Source organism: Mercenaria mercenaria, chromosome 19 (assembly GCF_021730395.1).
Source record: "Mercenaria mercenaria strain notata chromosome 19, MADL_Memer_1, whole genome shotgun sequence".
In the NCBI taxonomy this organism is placed as follows: domain Eukaryota; kingdom Metazoa; phylum Mollusca; class Bivalvia; order Venerida; family Veneridae; genus Mercenaria; species Mercenaria mercenaria.
This window is the reverse complement of record NC_069379.1, coordinates 42,761,540-42,787,664: the sequence shown is the minus strand read 5'-3', so window position 1 is coordinate 42,787,664 and position 26,125 is coordinate 42,761,540. Positions and strand designations below refer to the sequence as shown.

Sequence of the window (26,125 nt, the reverse complement as noted above, 5' to 3'; positions counted from 1 at the left end):
ATACATAATTTTTAATGCAAATATTTTACAAATATATTACAATATGTCTAATATTTATACATTTCCTTAGGCAAAGTATGTTTATCAAATTTATACTTATAAAAATGATAAAATAACTCTTATCTTGGTTGGGCAACCAGGATAGGAAAATGAAATTTTAAAAATACCTCCAGTGAAAATCTAATTTGTATTAAGTGTTAAGTGAACATAAATGAGTGTAAATGATCAGATGCTAAAGTTTCGAACAAATCTGTTACATGGCCAAAATCTGATTATCCACCTTTAAACTTAATTCAGTAACCAATCAAACTTTTTTCTTGTATTTAAAAATAAGCATTTAAAGCCAAACAAACTGCACACTGATTTGTCTATATGCGCTTCACCAGTGGGTTTTTGTTTGATAAACTGCACATTTTTATTTGACATTTTGACATTATTTATACGGAAATGTGAAAATTTTCAAAAATGTTAACTTTTTGTAAAGATTATTGAAATATGGCATGCTCGAGTGGATCTTTGATATGATAGTAAAAGTATGACACCGTGGTTTTATTTACTTTTAAAGGCACAGCTAAGTTTTGTGGTTTAAAGATATTTGTGGCCCATATGATCAACTGTTATTCTCATCTTTTAATATGTTTGTGTGAATTTACTGGTATGAGGTCATATAAAATCAAATGACTTGGATAAAGTTACTGACAAGTCTGTTTATACAGTGTTTATTCACTGTTAAAGCATGATTTGGTTTGGAATGAATAAAACCAAGAAAATTTTTGTGACATATTGCCCTAGATAGTTTTGTACCCTTGTTAAAGTAAACTGAGTCTATTTGGCTACCATACATGAAGAAATGAGGCTATCTAAATTAGATATTATACCAGATTTATATAGCAGCGTTTTCATGATAAACACGTTCAAAGGCGCTTTACAGCAACTGCAGTCACACAGGGCGTGAAATCATCCTCTACTAGTAAAGACACAGAGCGATCTGACCAGAGGGACAGAGTGAGATAAAGCCCCCAGAACAGACAGAGAGAACTTTTCAGATACAGACGTGTCCGGCTAACTTAGCCAAGCTCTTTTCGAATAGACAGTCTGGTCCTTTAACGTGCCCGGTGTATAGCACCGATACACGCAAAGCCGTCTTTCCTGGGAAGAACCAGTACAGGCCTCTAAATAGAACGCTGTTAAGACTTCTAGTCTGGTGGTAGTACGTTCAAACTCACAGTATAGCATATTATCTCGGGGTTGACTGTAAGCAGTTTTTTAGTGATCATTCATCTTCCAGTGTTAAATCATATATGGGGCAGTTGTCACTAACTTGTAGAGAATGAGTGCATACAGTAATCATTGAGAAACGGGGTCCCAGAACACTGGTTTAATAAGGTAGTTGATCACTGAATATATAGCTGAAAGACTGTAAAAAAAAGCAGTGTTACACCTTAGAAATCGAACAAACATGCAAATACAGACCAGTACAAGAGTTGCTTTCAACAGTATATACAACATAGCGGTACAGTAAAACTAAAATTCATAAAGCTTGCTTACAAGGAAGTCTGGGATCAATTGTAGGGAACGCTTCAAATATCCTGATTTTTGTCCTTGATCTCAGATAAATAAACTTCCTTGTTTTTGCTGCATGTACTATATATGTTATTGACTTCTATATTTTTTACTTACCCATATCAGCTGAGTATATTAGTTTATTAATAGATGATATAATCCCAGTTCAGAATCCCATTCCTCTCCGCTTGTCATGAACCAGAACCATTCCCAACAGCAGAAAGTATGGCGGAGAAAAACTCTGTAACTAGATTTCTTTAGACTTAGAAAATAACACGATCAGATTCAGTTTAAGAATGCATACTCAAAGGATAAGTGCCCACCCACTTAGCTCAGTAGGTAGAGCGTTGGTCTACGGATCGCTGGGTCATGAGTTTGATCCTCAGGCGGGGCGTACGTTCTCCGTGACTATTTGATAAACAACATTGTGTCTGAAATCATTAGTCCTCCACCTCTGATTCATGTGGGGAAGTTGGCAGTTACTTGCGGAGAACAGGTTTGTACTGGTACATAATCCAGGAACACTGGTTAGGTTAACTGCCCGCCGTTATATGACTGAAATACTGTTGAAAAATGGCGTTAAACCCAAAACAAACAAATCAAAGGATAAGTGGGGCTCACATCTAGTTGTTAGTTGTTACCATGGCAACTGAACAGTGCAATGGTCAGGTGTCCATACTTGCTGACCAGTGTGACGATACCACTTCTTTGTAGAGAGGGGGGTGGGGGAGGTAAAATGTGACTTGAGTTGGAGTTGGACTTACTTGTCCATTCTGCCAAGAGCTATTTTCTATGTGTAATGGCTAAATAGTAAACTATGGTGAATTGTGCTTGTCCTTATGGGCTCTGGAACAAGCTGGGCAAGCTGGACAATTGATTTCACTGCCACTGCTTTGCCAAGAGTATATTTAGGAAGTGGACACAGGGTATTCCTTCAAGCTTCTGTCACATGTTAAGTAAACAAGTGGTGGTCTAGTGGTTAAGGTGTAGGCCGCTCATGCCGGAGGTCCATGGATCAGACACAAACAAACATATGACAAATATTACCAGTTGGTCTTTCTAGGAAGTGGACTTGAAAGTGTTTCAAATAAGCCAAGACAGCTAAAATAAACTACTGCATATTTTCGTTATAAGACACATTATTAGGAGTTGTTTTTCCAGTTCTAAGAGTGGCTAACATCTTATAAGCCTGTACTATGTACAAAGAAATTAAAAGAAAAAGAAACCCTAGATTGCATGTCAGATGTTTGGGTACGTCTTATAAGCGAGTGCGTCTTATAAGCCAAAATACATGGTAGTATAGCTAAACGCACAAAAGTAACCTATAATTGACCAGTGTTGAACTTTATGAATGATGTATATTTATGAAATTGATTGACAGCAATGATGGACAGATTTTATGGCTCATTGGTATTTTGACGTATATTTGCTCTGCAGTTTATCGTCACTAATTAAGCAAGTTATGATGAATTGTGGTCAGTTGTTTTCCTGTTTTGAATTGCCTGCTGTATGATATAAACCTGCCACTGGCATATTGAAATATTGAACAATTGTTTTTTTTTCCTACGGTATATCAAACATGTATATGGAAACATTCTAAACCGTACTGTCTCAGTCAGGATCAGAGTAAAGGTTTTTTGATGGGGTTTTGGTTTTAAGAAATGTTTTGTCCATAGAATGTGTCACTGTGCTGCTTCACATTACCAATAGTTATAAAGTTACCAAGGAACCCGATTCATTTCAAGCCGGGGGTCGTAGGTTCGAGCCCTAAGGTGTATGGTCATTTTACAGGAAGTGGACTTGAGAGTGGTTCAAATAAGCTTGAAGCTTTCATCACAATCAAGCTAAAATAAATTGGTTTAAACTAAACTAAATTCTTATCAAGGGGCCTCCATGGCCGAGTGGTTAAGGTCACTCACTTCAAATCACTTGCCTCTCATCGATATAGGGTGGGGGCGTAGCTTTGAGAATAGACATTCTGGTTCTTTTATACATGCCCAGTGTATAGAACTGATACATGCAAAGCTGTCTCTCCTGAGAAGAACCAATGCTGGTCTGAGACACTCAAGAGGATCTTAGAAATTTCCAGTGCCTGGAATGGAATTCGAACCGGGGACCTCTGGATTGACAGTCAATCATCTTGCCGCTAGACCTCCAGGCCACGTTACAACATGTTTATTGCTTTTTTTTTGCTTTTTTTTACAAAACATGTATTAAGATTTCAAATTTGTGCTTACTGTAAGATAAAACCTTATATGCTAGAAATTTTTATCATACAATAACTTTGTTAGAATAGACCCCAGCCCAGATTCGTTAAAAATCTGACAAGCCTTTTACAGACATTCAATAAACAAAAGTGTTCATATCTGTCTTGTAATAGCTCATTACTCTTAAAAGAAAAACTGTTCTTGATGAATTTTGGGAAATATTCCCCATTAGGGTAATAGTCTTTTCTGGTTGTGCAGAAAAATTGCCCAATTATTTTATCAAAATTTGCCTTTTTATGGACGCACTGTCTAAAACAGTTCCATAGACAATCCATAGTGAGGGAATTATCATAAAGTTCTGTAAGTTGTCCGATTTTTGTGTGTTTTGGTTTTTTGAGCTATACGTCTTAGACTTGATGTTTTCATTTTTGACTTATTAAAATTTGTAGTTTTAATAAAGGGCTGTTAAGTTTTTTTGGGTGTTCCTATTAAAAAATGCTGTGATTGTCAAAGCAAAACATAAAGTAAAATTTAATTTCTAATATCATTTAATTCGTCATTGGTTATCATTTATGATTAGCTCTCCTAATTCATTGTTATTTGGGGTCTATGATTTGCTCTGGAATAAAAGTAATCAATTTAAATTGTTAACCTTTAGCCTGCAGCTGGCACGTGATTCTGCCTTTGTGACCAGTGCAGACCAAGATCAGCATGCTCATCTGTGCAGTCTGATCATGGTCTGCACTGTTCGCTATTTAGTCAGTAAATTTTCAGTGAACACCCCTTCGAATAATAAATGGAATTTGCCCAAATTGAAAGATGGACCAGTCCATTTTAGAAATTTAGCAGGGTAAATTGTTAAGGAAGAACAAAACAAGGAAGTTGTTATGAAAGTATTCCATTTATCCAGTGTATAGCGAACGCAACTTAACCCCGATGGTTGACCTTTTTATTATAATAAATAATGAGGTACAACCTATTATTGAAAAGGAGTGTAAGTAAAACACATGCTGCACAAGAAAAGTGAAATATAAATTTGTGTAAATATAAATTAGTGTATTGGAAAGTTTTAAATGGTCTAATGTTAGTATATATACTTTGATACTGCACTGTATACAAACTAATTCCATATAAATATACACGGCTAGAGGTGCGCGGTATTACCGGTATACCGGTAACCGTGGTACCATCTTCTCGTGGTACGATACCACGGTACCATCGGGGAATACCGGTATTTTATCAACATTTTCCCTACTTCTGTTTATTTTTAATTTACATTGTCTATGTAGCCTTCCGTAACAGCAATTGACACCATGCATGATTTTCTGATTTATATCTCTGGAATTCCCATGCTACTATTATTAGTTTCCAAAAATAACCACCCAATGGTGCAATTGAACATGTATGATCGCCCGCGTGATCCCCAATCAAAACCTTCGAAAACCTCCAGATTATTCCGTATAGATGGATGACGTCATGGTCGCACTTGTTTTTACTTTGAGTCTGGTAAAATGGGCGAGTCCCGACTTCTTGTTTAAATGATGATAGTTTAAAATATCCCAGTATGTATTTGCACGTATTAAAAAAGAAATAAATAGTATGGAAAATGTTGAGTCGAAATTTATTATTTTTTGTTTGAAAACGATCTGACGAAGCCTTCATAAACGTTACTGGTTTATCTGGTTTATCAAACGGGTGCACGAATCGAACTTCAAACAAGCGCGACCTATATACATGTGACACAGTGCTTCCCCAGAGACAATATGGCGTCTTCCAACGAATACACGCTGGTAAAAATTACTAAGGGTCATTAATCTAACTAGTCATTAGTCAAGTTAATATTCCAGTGTATCTTTTTCTTTAATTCTAGTCAAGTAACTAGTCTTCGTTGTTGCTCATAATAAATTAAGTATTTCTGAGAGTTTTTCAATATTTTTATGACCACTACCATAGCTGTATGTCTTACGATAAATATGGTGGTATACCGTGGTATATACCGCGGTAATTAGGTAAAAACCATGGTATACCACGGTATTTTTTTCAAGGCGGTACCCAGCCCTATACACGGCTACCCTAAGCACCCTTGATTTCTATAATGAAATATTCGATATGAATAATCAGCCTAAGGTCATCCATTGTGGTCATGTTGCGACTACTATAAGAGCTGCGATTGTTTTCAAATTCCCCTCAATACAAGTAATTGATTCAGCACATTTTGTCAGATACAAAAATGCAAAACGTCTGTTATTTTGTGTGATAATGACGTAATGCTGTATAAGTGATTTTCTCAAACTTCAAAAAATTAAGCTTCCTTAATCATGTGAACAGCAATTGAACAGAAATTTTAATCTAGAATACCCCCGTTTGTAAAATTAATTGACTTTTTTATTTTTTATGAATATGGACTATAATGTCACCTGGAAGTGAGAAAATAGTCTCATTTTTCAGTGAGATGTATTCCATAATTATATTCATTCAAAACAAACAATAATTGTTCTCGATACATTCACTGTTGAAATGCAACGACTGGTACAGACACTTTTCAACTCGGCCAAACCAAACAAAAGCGTATATACACATAACATTGTTACTGTTACTGTTACTAGACATGTTTTCTTGCATGACCCCGTAGGGGTCACAAAATTTAAGTGCTATTGATGATATAATTATATGAGCCGCGCCATGAGAAAACCAACATAGTGGGTTTGCGACCAGCATGGATCCAGACCAGCCTGCGCATCCGCGCAGTCTGGTCAGACTCCATGCTGTTCGCTTTTATAATCTATTGGAATTGCAGAAACTGTTAGCGAACAGCATGGATCCTGACCAGACTGCGCGGATGCACAGGCTGGTCTGGATCAATGCTGGTCGCAAAGCCACTATGTTGATTTTCTCATGGCACGGCTCATATATTCTACAAGCTTAAATAAAATTTCCCCTTGTGGATCAATAGCTATTTAATGGCTTAAACTTGACTACAAAATTGAAAGAATCCGCAAGAGCCTACTGGGACGATTTAACTATTCTTAGAGAGAGGTAGCGCCTGACTGTCTTATGCATGTTATTAGCCGATGGTAAGTTACAGCGTCCAAGACGGATTGAGCGAATTGATCCGTTCCCAAGGTTCTCGCTATTGAAAATGATGGTTTTCCTTTAAAAGGGAATCTGGAACGCTATCAAAAAGCGGTTGTGTAATTTTCAGAGAATTAATTTGTTTTGTATATATTCCATGATAATTTGTCTATGATAGACGTCGTTTATTAATGGAATACGATAACTTTTGAGCTGTAATATTTCACTTGTCGCCTTAATTTTATCAGACTGTCTGGATCTATTTTGGGTTTCTTCCATCTTGTAAAAAGAGGCATTTCCGTATACTTTTCTTATTTTGATCCAGTTTTGGAACTTAAATGTAAGAGATGGCTTAGAATTCGAGTTGCCTGTGACATTTCAAACCTGAGCTGATATTTATCAACATTAGGTTTCAGAATGCTAAATTTTCATTTTGATCTGTCATTGTTGTTAGGGCACAGACTGCAATTAATTTTCACACAGATGTGCCTCTTTCCATTTAAGACATATGGTTTTGTAATGGTTGTTGAATTTACTAGAAACAAAAAGTCACAAAATGTGTTTTCAACTTTGTGGTGATTAAAAGATCTGTTAACTTTTTTATACATATTTGGGGCCCGCCCGCTTAGCTCAGTAGGGAGAGCGTTGGTCTATGGATCGCGGGGTGGTGAGTTTGATCCCTGGGCGGGGCATGTGTTCTCCATGACGATTTGATAAAAGACATTGTGTCTGAAATCATTTGTCCTCCACCTCTGCTTCATGTGGGGAAGTTGGTAGTTACTTGCGGAGAACAGGTTTGTACTGGTACAGAATCCAGGAACACTGGTTAGGTTAACTGCCCACTGTTACATGACTGAAATACTAATTGAAAAATGGCGTTATACCCAAAACAAACAAACATAATGGAGTTGGGAGCTTGAAACCTTTAGCCATTGCCTATTACAAAAACACAAGTATATTATATGACTAGATTATTGTAATTTCAACTGGATAAATACAGTTGAACCAGCCTTAATGGTCACCTGTACCAAGCAGTTACTTGCCTTAAGCAGTCAGTCAGCTTTATTCCTGTACAAGCAGTTTATTCTAATTCAACTTGTCTTGTGCAGCCAGGTCCTCCACGGCTGAGCGGTTATAAGGTCACTGACTTCAAATTACTTGACCCTCATCAATGTGGGTTTGAAACTGGACTGTGACAATTTGAGATTCGAGAAAGTCATCCATCTGGCTATTAGCGAGCTATTTTTTCCCCAAATCACAGGCCTGGGCCCCTTCCCCGCCTGATAAAGAAAAAAAAACCTGGACCTATATAATATTGTGTCGGTGTGAGGTTAAACTCGACAAAAAAATTTCTTCTGCAACCACCTGCTTCAAGAAGCAACTTTGTGTTGTTCCTTTGGCTGGCTGCTTTACACAAATTTGACTGTATGAAACTTGCATTGCAGAATGTCTGTTTGATAGAGTTTTTAAGCAAATTCATCCAAATTTTCATTGTAAATGTGATAGTTCAAATGATTAAGATTAAGTGAATGATTGTATAGTATCATTTTACGGAGTGGAATGTTTTTTTTTACTATCTCTATCTTGCTAAGATACCATATAACATTCTTAACACAGCAAGTGGCCAGTTTAATACATTCAACATTCAGATCTTCAGATCTCAAAAATACTTAACACTTTTCATGCTAGACAGATTGATTCAGCCTTTGCGACCAGTGTTGATCATGATCAGCCTGCAGATCCGTGCAGTCTGATCAAGATCTGCACTGTTCGCCATTCAGTCAGTATATCTTTGGTAATCACCCCTTTAAAGAGTAAATGGTGCTGTCCAAATTGAAAGATGGACAAGTTCATTATAGAAATTTAGCAGGGTAAGAGTTTTAATACATTCAACAGTCAAAGTTTACAAATACATCCATGCAGTCTGATCATGATCTGCACTGTTTGTCATTCATTCAGTATCCTTTTGGCAATCACCCCTTTAAAGAGTTAATGGTGCTGTCCAAATTGAAAGATGGACAAGTTCATTATAGAAATTTAGCAGGGTAAGGGTTTTAATACATTCAGCATTCAGATCTCAAAAATACAACTTAAAACCTAGGTAGTAAAAGATACCAGTAGAGAGAAGTTATGTATCTTGCACCTTCAGTCATTGAAGAAGTGAAAAACTTTACCTGTGCATTGAAAATTGCATGTCAGATGCAATGATTTATGATAAAAAGAGATCTGTGCATCAGAAATGCATAGTAGAAATTTGTTTGAAGTAAACTAGTAGAGGATGAATTTTGCGCCCTGTGCGGCTGCGTTTGCTACATGTAAAACACCTTTAAACCTGTTTATTGCACTAATTAGAGACATACTGAAAAATGCATCGCATAATTACATTATATGTGCAGTATGTAAGAGACGTGCTGAGTAGTAAGTAGGGACAGTATGGATAAAAACAGTGGTATGTGCAGTTATCGCAAACACCTGAAAAATAAGGGTTAAATAAGTAGGGAGAGTATAGACATGTATCTACTCAAAAGGCTTGAGGGTTAGAAACCAGGACTAAAGGTATGTTCTTAACAATTAATAAAAAAGACAGATGTTATTTTGTCCTCCACCTCCGATTCATGTGGAGAAGTTGGCAGTTACTTCTGGAGAACAGGTTAGTACTGGTACAGAATCCAGGAACTTTGGTCAGGTTAACTGTCTAAGTAACACTACATAGCTGAAATATTGTTGAAAAATAGTGCTAAGTCCAAAACAAACGAAACTAGGAAACTAGCGTGCTGTCTGTCCAAGTCTGAAATTATTACTGCCATAGATTTTGCTTGATTATCTTGGACAGTCGAAATGTCAAGAATGCAAACATGTCTAGTTGTAAAATATAAACCCCAATCACCATTTCTTTAGTATGATGGGAAATTTATTCTTTTACTCCTTGGTGAAAACATTGTTTCTTGGAATTTGGTATGGGAAAATACTAGTCACACACAGTAGAAATGGACAGATTTTGATAGAGGCTTATGCCCTGAGTTAATGAATGTGTTCTTGTATTTACTGGACATTATTCTAATTGGTTTTGTTCTTTGCCAACCGAGATATTTTGATCAGCGGAATTGATTGAAAAAAATCCACAAGCAGTAATAACTAGTAAGGCTCTGACTAGACTAGCTCCTAGACTGTGATATATCTTTTTACATTTTTATGATTGAATGTAATGAACTGAGCCAGTCTATATCCTATGTCCAATATCATGATAATTTCAACATCAGTCCTGTGTGAAAGTCTCTAAAATAGACTGGCTTTTGTCTCTATGAAATTGAATTTGTCAAAAAAGGAAAAAATATAGAAATATAGTTATTATCAGTCTAGTGGCTAGTCTAGGCTCTGACCATTCCTGATTGTTCCTACAAAATGGCTATAAAACATATACGTATTTAGTAACATTAAAGAGTACCAAAAAAACAACAACAAAAACAAAAAAAAACATTTGTGTATATAGACCCAATAAAGGGACCAACCCACACATTTTAGGCAAAAAAATAATTTCTTTCATAAATCCCTAAAAGGTGAGTACTCTGACAGTGACCAGTGGTACAAACTTATCGAACTTATAAGACTTTTGCAAGATATTCATATTAATCCCATTTCTGTCTATAGACCCATTAATAGGAGATATATTCTATACAAGGGTTAACATGACTGTGTATTTTTAATTTTTCGAACTGCAAGTTTCCATGAATTTATGTGACCTTTTTAAATGAGCAAAGGTTTATATTTTGTTCTCTTTCCTTTCAGACTGACTAACTTTCGAAGAATCATGTGAATAAAAGTCAGCACTAGAAGACACATCTGTGAACAATTCTAAAGTATTACTGTCAGTGGTAAGTGAAGTTTTTACTCCATTTTTGCATCAGATGTATGGAAAGACAATTCTGACAAAGTTTGTTTGCTTAGAAGTATGGAAAGACATGCTGGACAAACTTTTTGCTCAGAGTTTGGAGGTGTTTGGAGAGACCTGGAGGCATGGAGTAAAAGCTTAGTGACATGGAGAGATGTAGTGCCTATGGAGAGGCTTAGAGGTTAGTAGAGATCTAGAGATATTGAGAGACCTAGAGGTATGGAGAGACCTAGAGGTATGGAGAGACCTAGAGATATTGAGAGACCTAGAGGTATGGAGAGACCTAGAGGTATGGAGAGACCTAGAGATATTGAGAGACCTAGAGGTATGGAGAGACCTAGAGGTATGGAGAGACCTAGAGATATTGAGAGACCTAGAGGTATGGAGAGAGGCCTAAATATTATATATGGAGAGATGTACGGAGAGGCCTAGAGTCTCTGTTCAGGAATGCTAGTGATCTCTAATTTACCAGTAGCCCGAAATGTCAAAAAAATCAGTAAAAGTAATCTTGGGATGGTAGAATTCGGGCTTGTAAGAATATCAATACTAGTATCTGAAACTGACAAAACCATTAGAAATGATCATGTATAATGAACAAAATGTCTTGTAACTTTGGCCAAGTGGCCCTTGTGAGAAATGATTATCCATTGTAACTCCTCCGTGTCTAGTACATGTATACAAGTGTACAATAGATTTCATTATTCCGTAGAAAGTCATTGTTTGCAAGTTCTCATTTCCTGTTCCTCCTGTAACAAAAGTTTTTGATTGATGGGATATTTTTAATTAATTGACACTCTGCTCTCTCCCATAATGCTACAAGTGGTCAAATAGGAAGTTCCTTTTTTATTACAGTCGGGTTCATATTTTATGTTCCATTAGTATGATTTTTTTTTTCGTTGCTGACATAATATTGGTATTTGATGGGACAGTTTTTTGAATGGTAAGGTAAATAGTATTGTATGTAACTGTATGTGTAGCTTTGATTAATGTGTCTGGTATAAATGTAAATGGTCACAAGTTATTTCTAGTTAATTAATTAATTCTTTTATATTTGAGTCCTTTTTAGTGGGAAAAAATTGCTTGTCCATAAGTTGCTTTTTATTTGAAAACTTTTGTCCAGCTATTTGAAACACTAAAAAATTTATTGAATTGGATCACTGATAAATTTGAAAAAGGCTCAAATTGATGGCAGCCTTTTTAGCATTTATGTCTTCAATGACAAAGTGACAAATTATTTATAGTAAGCAAAATAAATATAATTAATGAGCCGTGCCATGGTGCGGCTCATATAATTTCTCTAGTTGCTTGCAGTTAATGTGTAAAAGCATGAAAATTTGTTCCAGTTTGAAAATTCCAAGAATTAAGAAATTCAATTAAATTTGTAGAAGTCAATTTTGAAAATTTTTTCTGTGTCTGAAATATTGTAACCTTTAGCCTGCTGGTAGCAAATGATTTTGCCTTTGCAACCAGTGCAGACCAAGATCAGCCTGCACATCCATGCAGGCTGATCATGTCGCTACTCAGTCCATAATTTTAAGTGAACACCCTTTTGAATTGTAAGACTGAATATTGGACCAGTCCATTTTAGAAATTTAGCAGAGTAAAGGTTAAGCCAACCTAGCACACAGATTTAACATAGAAAAATATTGCCTTTCCCTTTTAACTGGAACAAATGAAATGAGCTACCCTGTATTTATTTTGTTTTAGCTATACAACTAAGTGCCTTACAGAATATTTTACAGACTATTTTCAGCATTTTTATAGAGTTTTTCCAATGAAACTTCTACTGTTCGCTGTCAATGTAACTCTCAGTTGTGTTTGTAGATATAACAGGACAAGATGTATGCTTAGTAACAGTTTTTTGTATCACGCTCTATTGTATTCACTGGTGGAGATTCCAGGATTGAATTAAGTAGCCTTTTTTCTGGAGTGTTCCATAAATTTAGGGAGAAATCGGCATCCCAATATTGACATTGTGTGTTTGACTTGGATCTTAAAGTGATTATGGTACTTGTTTGAATATGTAACAACTGTGTTGATTGGTTGTGTCTGACATAGATGAAAATCACATGATCAATATTGATGAATATGATTGGATGATGGCTTATTGGGATCAGTGGATTGATGACAGAAGATGGCTCAAGATTTCAAATGGTAGTTTTCTTCCTAATTGGTTTTTGTTTTTATGCAAATGAGCAATAGGATATTCTATTCCTGATGGAATAAATGGGAGAGAACATTGATTTTATCATCAAGGGAAGGTTTTACATGAATATCATTTTAATGCTTTTACTCTATCTAGACTTGTTCCAGTGTTCAGATGTAAATGTAACAAAGTTGACTGGGAGCTCAGTCACTGGTTCAATTTCAAAATCTTTTATATTAAATGATCCAATGTGTACGAATTGCTGTATTTCTGGGGAAAAAAAAGGTACTGCATCAGTGAAAACTTATGTACATTCTTTTTCAATATGTATCTAATTTTAAGAGTGTATAGATGAATTTTAGTTATTGGTCTAAGTTTGGAGACCAGTCTGTTAATGCAGACATCTTGTGATTGGTTAATTTCAAAATGGAGCTGAGAATTAACCAATCAGATGCTGCAGTAATTAGACTGGTCGCCAAACTCAGTTTTGTAACTTTAGTCCAGATTGGTTTGTTGGATTTTCTGAGTCACCATCATTTACTTATGTGTTGCATGAAATTACTAGGTATAGAAAAAATACTGATAGGTCAAGGTCACAAGGGGACAAGCAGTATGCTGGAGCGATTCAAATATATAAAATATCAGGAAAAAAGGCTGGGTTTATTTGAAATACTAGAAAGAACTAAGGTGCTCGAGTCATGGATGCTGGAGCGAGCCCAGGTGCTTGAGTCATCGATGCTGGACAAAGCCCAATTTTGAGCCATTTGATGCTAGTGCAAGCCTGGGTGCTTGAGTCATCGATGCGGACAAAGCCAATTTTGGCTTTATGTGCTAAGCAAGCCTGGTGCTAGTCATCGATGCTGGACAAAGCCAATTTTGAGCCTTTGGACTATGTGCAAGCCTGGGTGCTTGAGTCCATCGATGCTGGACAAAGCCATTTTGAGCATTTGACGCTAGTGCAAGCTGGGTTCTTGAGTCCATCGATGCTGGACAAAGCCATTTTGAAACCATTGATGCTAGTGCAAGCCTGGGTGCTTGAGTCATTGATGCTGGAGCAAGCTCGAGTGCTTGAATCATTGGTGCTAGTGCAAGCCTGGGTGCTTTAGCCATTCTTGCTGGAGCCAGTCTGGGTACTTAAGCTACGCCATTGGAGCTGGAACAAGCGGGGTTCTTGAACTATCGATGCAGGAGCCAGCCTGGGTACTTGAACCATCGATGCTGGAGCAAGCGTGGGTTCTTGAACCATCGATGCTGGAGCAAGCCTGGGTTCTTGAACTATCGATGCTGGAGCAAGCGTGGGTTCTTGAACCATCGATGCTGGAGCAAGCCTGGGTACTTGAACCATTGATGCTTGAGCAAGCCCGGGAGCTTGACCATTGTGGCTGGACAAGCCTGGGTTCTTGAACCATTACGCTGGGGCAAAGCCTGGTTCTTGAACATTTATGCTTGAGACAGCGGGAGCTTGAGCCATTGATGCTGGAACAAGCCTGGTCTTGAACCATCGAATGCTTGGAGCAAGCCTGGGTACTTGAACCATCGATACTGGAACAAGCCCGGGAGCAAGCCATTGATGCATATCAACATCTTAATTTTTCCACTTCTATTAATGGAGAAAACAAGAAGTTACTTTATATTTTAGGATTAGGTTAAATAATATATTGTAAGACAAGAATTCTTATATGACAGGAAGCATAAATTTAAAACACTACAAAAGAATTTTCTAGGGCTGTCATTTACAGGCAAGAATGTATCTAGGATAATTAAGTCTGTATTTAGACTTCAGATTTGGAAAAAAGTTTCAAAAAAATACAGGAGCACTAAGTTAGCTTTAGAGAAGAGCACTCTGAATCAATAAAGTTGGTACAGCAATTCTGCCTATTTTGTACATCAACCTTTTTTTTTCTCTGTTTCTCTATGAGTATCTTTTTTTTTTCCCCTCGGTGGCCAGAGATATGCAGATATGTTTCTATGAATAATTTGAACCTTAAAGGCTAGTGATTTCCCTCTTTGCAAAATGGTATGCATAATGTATAAGGAATGAACTTTGAAGTCAACTGACATTTGGTAATGAATATATTTGACATTTGCTTGAAAATGGAAGGGAGATTATGGTAAAAACGTCTGTGGAAGGATTTCGTTGGGACGATGCTGAATTTTTGATGAATTTGGGATGCTTTTTATGATATTAAAAGAATACGATGCTTGTAGTTTTGGATAGCTTGGGGGAAAAAAAAGAGATAAAGTTTTTAAGATAATATATATAAATAGCCGTCATTGCGAGGTTTTTAAAAGGAATTGATATTTTGTAGAAGGCTCATGTATAATAATCTAGAGATGGTTCTTCATCTTTCATTTATTGTCATGAAAAAGATGAAATAAACTCTGCGTGGCCTAAATAAAATTTGATGCAATATCAGTTTTCTAGGCTGTTGAAACACTTGTAATTGTTATTTGGAATTTATACTTTATTGTTAAGTAGCTTAAAGTGGTCACAAGATTTTAATGTTGAAAGTCTCGTTTTTAATGCACTCATTTATAGCTAAAATTGCTATTGATTGTCTAGGTTTTCGTCAGTTTACTAAATAAATATTTAAATATTTGATGTTTTATCTGATATTCTTTGATTTCATGTACCGTACTGCCTGATATTTGCATATTTTTGAATTGCTGTTGGGACTGAAAAAAATAGCAGTCAGTCTTTCCCAAATTTTTTGATATATATATATATATAAAAAAGTCCAGTAACCTAGAGATTATTTCAAATTGGCCATTATAGAATCTGATGTCAAAGTTCAAATGAACATCACTTTCATGTGTGCTTTCAAGTACTGGTCACTGTCTTGTGACAAGAGTGTCTGTAAGCCAGTAGAAAAATGTAGAAAAATAGTGCCCATTAAAGATCATTTCTTCAATTGACTCTCAAAAGGAATGAACTTTTAAGTGTCTTTTCTGAGAAAAAAAAAAAAAACTAATTTAAGGATTTATATAGAAAAAAAATTAAACAAGTGACATGCTGTTAAAAAAAAGAGTTGTTTAACTGTTGGAATGCGAAACATTTGTAGTAATTTTCCCAGGAAGGAAATAAATACTATAAATGGATAGATATACATTATACACGCTAACGATGGGCGACTCATGGTACAGGAAGACTTCTCGATTTGGTAAGAAAAAAAAAGTGTTTTATCCAATTTAGGTAGTGTTTTGGTTTTACGTTGTTTGTTTTTTTTTGTTCATGAAGCTGAAATAAGAATACTGTGAGAAAGTTATTATATACATTGTGTAAAATAATGATAAAGTGATGTTTAGTGTTGGAATGATTATGGTTTAAAATATAGAAAAATAACCTTCGTTTTTGTTTCATTGAGGTTTTAATTTAAAAAATACCTACATAAAGTATCGTAGTTATGCAATATTTTTGTGGTGAATGTGTTTTGAAATTAATTAAACTTCTGGAAATGTAACGTTGTGAATATTTGTATGATTTTGAAAAATTCATCGATTTGGATACCCTATGCAAAGTGAATTTAAATCACCAAAGGTAATAATCTGTGTGTTAAACAGATATATATAAAAATTGATTATTTTTGTGCTTTAAAAATATGTTCTGAAGAATCAGGTAATAATCTGTGTGATAAATAGATATATATAAAAATTGATTATTTTTGTGCATTAAAAATATATTCTGTAGAATCAGTTAAATTGCGGGCATGAGATTTCATGGTTTTGGTCAGAATCATTAATTCGTGGGGATATGAATTTGTGGATTTCACATTTTGAGGATAAAACAAACAGGAATTTTGCTCGTTTGTTAGGATTTTAGTTTCGTGGATTGACTCAACCACAAAACATAGGAAATTTTGTCCCCCACGAAAATTTCTGATTCTCGCAGTAGTAGAGCTTTGCATTATTGGAAGTGTCGCAATAGAATTCTGCAATATGAATAGTATTGTAGTAGAATTAATACTGCAGTATCAATAGTAACAAAGTAGAATACAGCAGTGTTAGTAGTATCGTTACAGAATACCACAGTCTCAAATATATCGCAATAGAGTAATGCAATATCAGTAGTATTGCAATAGGAGACCACTATATCAGTTTTTGCAATACTGCAGGATCAGTATAATTATATAGTGCTACAGGATATGCAGAAATACACAAATAGTTTGCAATAGAATACTGTATCCCTAGTACTGCAATAGTGAGAACACTATATTACATTAGAAAAGCTTCAGTACTCGTGTCTAATAACCTTTTTCAGACCGAAACAAGAGCATCTTTTAACGGAGTTGCTGCCCCTTTTTGGCATTTGGAACATATTGTCTACTTCGTCATTCAAATTTACAATCACCAAATTTGAAGTTGTGGCTTGCAGCTCATTAATGCCCCGCCGTGAGTGGTTATAGAAATGGTCTCAGTCCGTCCGTAACACTTTCCTGTCCGCTCCATATCTCTTAAACCCCTTGAAGGATTATCATTAAACTTTGGGTCAAATGATCACCTAATCAAGAAGTCATGATTCAGCTATGTCAATGCAAAGTCAAGGTCACAACTCGAGGTCAAAGGTTTGAGCTCTGTATCTCCTAAAACCCTTGAAGGATTTTCATGAAACTTTGGTCAAATGATCACCTCATCAAGATATGTGGTAGAATCATGAGTCAGTCATGTCAGTTCAAGTTCAAGGTCACAGTTCATGTTCAAAGGTTTACCCTTTCACTATTTATAACACTTGCAGGGGATTTAGCTGGTTTTCAGACTGCCTTGTGATTCCAAAAATATTTTATTACATTTTGTATACTTTCTGTTTTCTGTGCCGCCCAAAATTTTCAGGAGGGACACTTGGGAGTTGCCCCTGTCTGTATGTCCGTCCTAATTTTCTGTTGTGCTTATCTCAAAAAGTTTTTGACCCACAGTCATCAAACCTCACAGGATTATTATTCTACGTGTGAAGTTGTGCACCTGGTGTTTTATTTGGGGTTTCACAGAGCCAGACCAGAGTTATGGCCCTTGACTTAGTTAAAAATGAATAAAATTATCTATCTGTGTGAGATTTCATTCAGACCAGGGTTATGGTCCTTGTGTAAAAAGTACTTACTAAGTTTTTGTTCCTTATCATGCTGAACATGATTGATTCTGTCTTTGTGACCAGTGTAGATTATGATCAGCCTGCACATCCATGCAGTCTGATCATGATCTGTACTGTTTGCTATGCAGTCAGTATCTTTTTGGTAAGCATCCCTTTTAACAGTTAATGGTACTGTCCAAATTGAAAGATGGACAAGTTCATTATAAAAATTTAGCAGGGTAAGGGTTAAAAGTACTTTCTCTAGAATCATGAAACTATGTACAATGACAGGAAAGGGGCACCTGTGTCCATGGGACACAGATCTTGTGACATCCTGATAAAAGTAAAAAAAAAAAAGATATATAAGAGAAATTCTTAGAAGTTTCACAAATAAAAAAATGTATGACCTTTAATTAAGCAAAAAAGGTCAAATTTAAATCTTTTCCAAGACCCAGTTTCTAGATAAATGCTGGAACATTTTCATTGGATAGGAAAAAATGGTTGGATATCCAATGACAACTTGCAATGCTCTCAAATGCCAGATTTAATATAAATTCCTTAATTGCAGTTTGACATTTTATCCTGGCGGTTTGTCCGTCATTATTCCATCATTAAGAGCTGTTAGGTTTCTGCTAATTGATACTGCCAAAAATATGCATTCTTTGTGTTTTCTGGCTAGGGACATTTGAAACTAAAATGCCATGAAACAGTTAAATGTCAAGGGACTATGAATTTGATATGCCCGGCCCAACAGTTGCCTTTTGGAAACATGATGATGAGGATATTGGTGGAATTTTGAGTTTGGAAATGTTTTAGACATGACTGTGTGAAGTGGATTATGGGTAACATTTTTTGTTCTATAGTATTTTGTAGTATTGAAGAATATTTGAATTTAAAATGGTGTTTGTTTTAACATACTTTTTAATGTGATTTTTTGCTTTCGTTTAAAAGTGAATGTATCACAGATTTAAAATTGTTGAAAAGGAATTTTTGGATTACAGATCTTAGTATGTTGAAAGTACGAAGTTCAGTTTCAGGTTCTATTTTTTTTTTTATTTTTTTTTTTTATTGTGTTATTCTTTGATAGAAATTATGCTTCAAAAATTTAGTGAAAGTGTTTAATGACCTTCAATGATGCATTTGTTATGTCCTGTCAATAAATTTAAGTATTGTTTGATAATTTGTGAATGACAAGTTCATTTTTCTCAGCCTGGTTCCACGTTTGCTGACATGGTAGATCATATTTTCAGAGTAATTTGCTGTGCATTATAACAGTCTACTCATCATGGTCCATTTTTGGCAGAGATTTGTTTCTGCAAATCAAAAAAAAAGACAAAAGCAGTATTGCATTATCTAATAGAAGTGCATTCACGGTATTTGCATAATGGTATTCGTCTTCAGTTACATTGCAAACAATACATTCATTTGCATATTGCAGACAACGGGAATGGAGAGTATTTCGACGGCTAATTAGACGGTCTTTGTTACCCTTGTAATTATACTCTGTCGAACAATTCCTTTTAATGAAGGGAATGATTGACTCCGTCTTGTGAGGTATATCGAAGTCATCAGGATGTATTTAGATTTTACAGCTTTGCCAGTAATTTTTTCTCGCAGTTATGTTTCATAATGTTACTGAATAATTATTTCGGAACTTGTTAGAAAAACTGTTGTGTTTGACATGCTCTATGTGGTTTAAAAGGGACCTCCACGGCTGCGTGGTTGTGGCTAAGTTTCATTTACTTGCTTGTTATCGAAACCTTGTCCTTCGTAAGGGGCAGTCATCTTTGGGAGGCGGGTGCGAGGGACAGCCACTGGTTCTACCTAGGTGCGTGCTGTGATGAAAATTGAAATTACGCTGGCAGTGGCACCTGGGGTCATCCACCATTAAAAGCTGTGAAAGTTCTCCAGAATTATGACCTAAATTGTGTCGAATTGGCGTTCAACCAAAAGGCAGTGTTTCCTGACAAAATGGGGTGAACTCCTACCACTGAGCTACTTGTCACTGAATTAAAATTTGAATAAAAGAAGTCCGTCTTTACGTGGAAGTTATATCATTTTTGGGGGAAAAGCAATTAAAAGGAAATGATATTTAATTATGCATGTTGTCCAAGTAAAATCTATTTTCACTTTGGGGTTGGTGGCTGTAAAAATCTTCTAACTTAAAACATTTAATTTTTATCAGATAAGGAAAATCTTTGAATTAATATGTTAAGCTTTTTGCAGGGAATTGCTAGTGGTGAAAATTTGATTGTATCGGTTGAGACTTTTTGACGCCACAATCCGATAGTCTGCAGAAAGAGTCCGAACATTGAATTATCTGGTTACTGACAAATTGTATCAAGTATGGAATGAAATAACGGAATTCATAAGAAAATTAATACAAGTTTTAGACCAGATCAGCGTTAAAAAATGTATCCCACATACAGCCGGGAGACCAGAATCTGATTTTGACAGAATTTTGAATATGTTACCATGGTAACAATCATAGTTTGATGAATGGGCGGCATGAGTTGTTTATAACAGGTTGCTATATACCATCAGATATTTTATAACAACTGCATAGGATATGTCAGTGTTATAATGTTTGGCTTCGGCTGTGCTGGATATGCGATCGTTAAAGGTGGTGTTCTTTGGCTTTTAAAGCATATTTTTCTCTGTTTATTTTTTGTGTATTTTTTTTACGTAAATAGAGATGTGAATATCAAAGGATCTGTAACATTGCTTTTTCTCTTCATTATTCTTGTTAATATTACTGATATATTCATTAAATGATGAATTGTTATTTTATATGAAGATAAATTTAGAACATACTGAGCTAAGAATTTGTTCTATAAAAATCATTATCTGACAGCTCAATTTATAGCCTATATCATTTCTGTAAAAACATCTTTGATAGCTTTGTTGTGGGTGTGCATAGGTGCTGGAGTATGTCCAACTAATGTCTGTTTCCGATTTTGTTGTTGGCAGTTTTTTTTCCACAGTTTTGCTAGTTTTGTTGTCAGCTTCCCAGATTGTTAATTTCCTTAAATCAAGCATGGATTACATTGATATAAAATGCAGGAGTAAGAATTTTCTTTTACGGGCAAGTATGTGATCTAAGCCAAATTTCATTTTTATTTGGTCTCTATGTGATGTCTTTTGGTTTAAAATTGATAGAATATGATAAAACAAGGTTATGTAATCCAGTCTAAAAACCTAAGCATCTGATTGGCTGTCAGGAGCTTTGTTTTGAAATTGACCAGTCACATAGAGCCATTCTCAAACTGGTTCATTATGATTATAAGATTTAATAAGACTTAAGTAATAGATTTTGATAGATTTTTTTTTTAAGGTACTGTATATTGGCAATTAATGTTTTAAAATGAGAAGTATAAAAATAAGAATTTCTTAAATTTTCTTAAATCAAGATACGTAACCTTTTTACATGGGGGAAATTTATTTGAATTTAGATGTAGATATTTTAACATATTATAGAAAAGCTGATGTTGTACTGATAGGAGGGTTATAGGAGATTGTAGAATAGGAAACACAGTGTTTTTGCTATCGGTCTTGGATGAAGCATGAGAAAATGTGCACTAGGTATGTTAAACTCTTTTACTAGCATTTTTTTCTTGACAGAGTTATAGCAAAATGCGCATTTAATTATCAGACCTGTTATAAGATTATGTTCACGTTAATTTAACCCTTACCCTGCTAAATTTCTATAATGAACATCTTCCAATTTGGACAGTACCATTAACTGTTAAAAGGGGTGTTTACCAAAACAGATACTGACTGAATAGCGAACAATGCAGATCTTGATCAGACTGCATGGATGTGCTGGCTGATCATGAGCTACACTGGTCGCAAAAGCAGAATCAGTCGTGTCCAGCATGATAATGGTTAATGTACATACTTCCCATAGAAATTAACCATAGATCATGAAAGGGGTTTCCTTGGCCACTGACTTTGAATCGCCCTTTACAGGTGGGGGCTCGAGCCTCGCTTGGGGCATTGAATTCTTTCTATCCAGCTGCCTTTTGGAAGGTCGGTGGTTCTATCCAGTTGGGGCCCGTCGCTTGTGATGAAATTATGCAGGGAGGGGCACCTGGGGTTTTCATCAATCATGGAGAGCTGATCATGAGAAGTTGCCATATGACCTATATTTATGTCGATGTGATGTTAAACCCAACAAAAAAAAAATTGATCCTGAAAATTCTTAACTGCTGTTGATGGACATGGCCCATTATGATAAACTATGGTTAGGCATAGTGGACATTAACTAGACATTTAGTGTCGAAAGTGGTTAGTTGCAGCAGTTACAGTCTTTGTCTTATCTGAATGATGTTGAGCCATGGTAATGTTGACAACCACTGGCAGACATATATTACATGTCTGGGTAGTTATACAACAGTGGTCAGCCATCGTATATACATCAACAGTGCTTGGCTATGGTTTATTGTTTTATGTTGGGACATTTCATGTTATCATGTCAAGAGTATGGTGTTAACAGGCGACCATTGTCCTGTATTTTGGGAATTGAAATTTTTCGTTCCTACTTTGTAGAATCTTATAATACTAAATCAGACAGGGTTTAGTCAGAGGTGTGCAGGGAGGAAAAAGGCCTGTTTTAGTCATTTTTAGTCATCTAGATGTTGTCAAAATTATTTTATGTTGAGTAATGTCTATGTATATTTATAATTGATGGCACTTGTAAACATGCTTCTGCCAGAAAGGCGCTCTTCTCTTTATGGGTTTCTATAAAGCTTGTCTGTAATATCATAGATTTATTGATATTGACGGTTACACTTTCTTTGCCAGTCTAGAAACAAGTGAAAGGAAACCTTTCCTTTAGATTATAGAAATTTATTTTAGCTTGAGTGTAATAAGGGCCTCAAGTCTGCTTCCTGGGAAAACTGGTACTGGTGTCATATGAGAAGGCGTAGTTGTGTGAACAGACAACCTCTTTGTTCAACGGCTAATATCTTAAATACAACTAGACCACTGTTTTTGTACCCCCTAACAACAAAATTGTAAGGGGGGGTATCAGGGCTTCGGAAATTTGCCGGTTTGTCGGTTTTGGACCGATTTTTGACTTTTCAGACCGATTCGTGAAGTGAAAAAACGAAAAAAATCGGTCCCGTAAAAATGGAGAAAATGGAGAAAAGTATAAATTTCGGTCTGATATCTCAATACACGATCACCTGCCAAGTAGGAAATTGTTGGTCGCACCTTCAGATAATCAGTAAACGTGTCAATCGGTCTGATTGTCACTTTGATAATCGGTCCGTAATTAGCGCGTGACGCAATCAGTGCTCGCGCGGCACATCCTTTAATGTAGCAGACAGCCGACTGCGGTGTATTAAACATTTTTGACTGGTTTCCTAACGTTTCTGACTGGATCCAAATCATTTCGACGGGGATCCACTTCTTTTATTTAGAATCCGACAGATGGTTTATTTCAAAAGGCTATGTTTGATCACGGTAACAAACAAATGGTCGCTGCATTTAATCAAAGAGCTATAATTGTACATTATAGGTCTTTGATTTAATGAGACATCACACGGAAAACCGATAAAAATAATTTTTATAATTACTTGATTTGAAAAAATTACATGATTCATTTGTTGGGGCTCCAGTTGAAAAAAATGCAGAAAATCGTCTTTGCAACCCGACTTTACAAAAAAGAAAAAAATGGACGGGCAACCACGAATGATAAAGAAAACCGGAGTGGCACTGTTTATCAAATCGGTCTTTTAAAAAACGTTTCAAAATGAAATTTTGTTTACATCAGAAGAGAACATATAACTTTATAAAATGTAGTTGCTTATTGAAGTACAACGTAAGTGAAATGAAGTATCCGTGGCAAACCCGCGTGACGTTTTGGTACTATACATGCGGGGAATTCGATCTCAGCGTTCAAATAACGTACACATTCGGTCTGCGGCAGAGTATTCTTTAAATACTGAGGCTGTTTAGCAGAGAATATGTGTCGTGTAACTCACTTTGACGCATTGTATTTTATAGAATTCCATCAAAGAATGAGGAAACATCACAAAGTATCTGCCGTGTATACGGTATCGAAGTCACGTGCGTTGGCTTTTAGACTAGTTACGCACACGGTGTCAATGCCTCGTATTATCTCGGAAAAACATCGGAATTTAAACAAATTAACGATCACACATAACACTGAATAACTGTCTTCATTGTATGGTAACGCGCGGTGACTGGTAAGTCAGTTTTAATGTATGACATGCTTATTTCTTTACCCTACCACGTTTTACAAAACATGTAATATTGGGAATGCGGTGGGTAGGGTAGCGCCGATGTCAGGATTTTCGTTTCGGACCGATTGAGTTATCAAAATTTCCGGAGCCCTGGGGGGTATACCGTTTCAGGTTGTCTGTCTGTAGACACAATCTTGTGCGCACCATCTCTCCTCATCCCCTTGACACAGTTTAATGAAACTTCACATAAGTGGTCAGTAACAACAGTAGTTATGCATGGGGCATGTTAGGTTCTTTCAGAAAAAAAGTTGCAGAGTTACGGGATTTTGTTTTTTGTTACTATACTATAAACATAGACACAATCTTGTGCGCACCATCTCTCCTCATCCCTTTGACAATTTAATGAAACTTCACACAAGTGATCAGTAACAACAGTAATTGTGCATGGGGTATTTTATGTTCTTTCAGAAAAAAAAAATTGCAGAGTTACGGGACTTTGATTTTTGTTACTATACTATATACATAGACACAATCTTGCGCGCACCATCTCTCCTCATCCCCTTGACACAATTTAATGAAACTTCACACAAGTGATCAGTAACAACAGTAGTTGTGCATGGGGCATGTAAGGTTCTTTCAACAACAAAAATTGCAGAGTTATGGTACTTTGTTTCTTGTTAACATACTATGTACATACAGACTGCATATGCAATCTTCTGAACCCTGCACACAATTTAATGAAACTTCACACAAGTGATCAGTACCAACCCTAGGTGTACATGGTGCATGTTACTTTCTTTTAGATAAATATTCTGCATAGTTATGGGACTTTGTTTTTTGTTACTATACTCTATACATACAGTCTATATACATACATTCCACATAATTATGCAATCTTGTGTGTGTCAAATTGCAATGTACTGTGTCAGTGCATGTGGGGGGTACATTCATCACCTTTAGTGATAGCTCTAGTTAATAATGCATTTTGAAAATTAATCTTACTACTAAAATGGACACTGATAGTTGAAAGAAGAATCAGCTTTAGAAGTCAATTATATTAAGGACACTGGAAAGCTGGTGGTTCTACCTGGGTTCCTGGCAGTGATTAAGTAATTGAAAGAAGCCATATCACCTATGATTGTGTAGGTATGACCTTAAACCCAACAAAAAAACAACAACAAAAAAAAAGCCAAAAGAAACCAACAGAAAACAAAAAAACAATAGTAGAATGTCAAAAATAAAAGAACATTAAAATTTTCAAGCTTCATGGCTTTTCTTTAACACAAATAATTGAGACCATGGTTCTATGGTTGATTAAGATGTTGGCTTGAGAGATGGAAATCCTAAAAATCAAGGTGACTCATTCATTAGATGTACAGGTAAGAGATGATACTGTAATTGCTTCTTCAGACATTTTGCAGTAGGAAGCATTTACTCTGGTGGAGAATGAACTGTATGAATGTTGTTGGGAGGGGGAGTGGTACTCTTCTTCAGACATTTTGCAGTAGGAAGCATTCACTCTGGTGGAGAATGAACTGTATGAATGCTGTTGGGAGGGGGAGTGGTACTCTTCTTCAGACATTTTGCAGTAGGAAACATTCACTCTAGTGGAGAATGAACTATATGAATGCTGTTGGGAGGGGGAGTGGTACTCTTCTTCAGACATTTTACAGTAGGAAACATTCACTCTCATGGAGAATGAACAGTATGTATGATATTGGGTGGTACTTTCTTTAACAGGACTTTTAAAGTATCTCTTCGAACACAACTTCGAAAGTGTATCTTTAACAATGGGGAAAACCCATAGATATTCAATTAATGCAGTATCACATTGCACACAGTGAAAGATAATACACAGAATCTCATAGTTGCCAAAGCTTACATCAGCTGGTAATGAATCAAAACAGTGGGAAAAAAGGTTACCTGAATATCTTATAGTCCTAGTTTACAGGATTGCTTTCATAGGTGTGTTTTAAC

The 26,125-nt window shown here is 35.9% G+C and overlaps 1 protein-coding gene across 1 annotated transcript in view; it reads left to right on the top strand.

The window, feature by feature from the left end:
* LOC123542281 (talin-1-like) overlaps positions 1 to 26,125 on the top strand; it is a 162,709-nt gene that overhangs the window by 7,316 nt on the left and 129,268 nt on the right. The window contains exon 2 of the mRNA XM_053531326.1: positions 10,629 to 10,714. The gene's annotated coding sequence lies outside the window, so the exon portion shown is untranslated. The remainder of the gene's footprint in view (positions 1 to 10,628; positions 10,715 to 26,125) is intronic.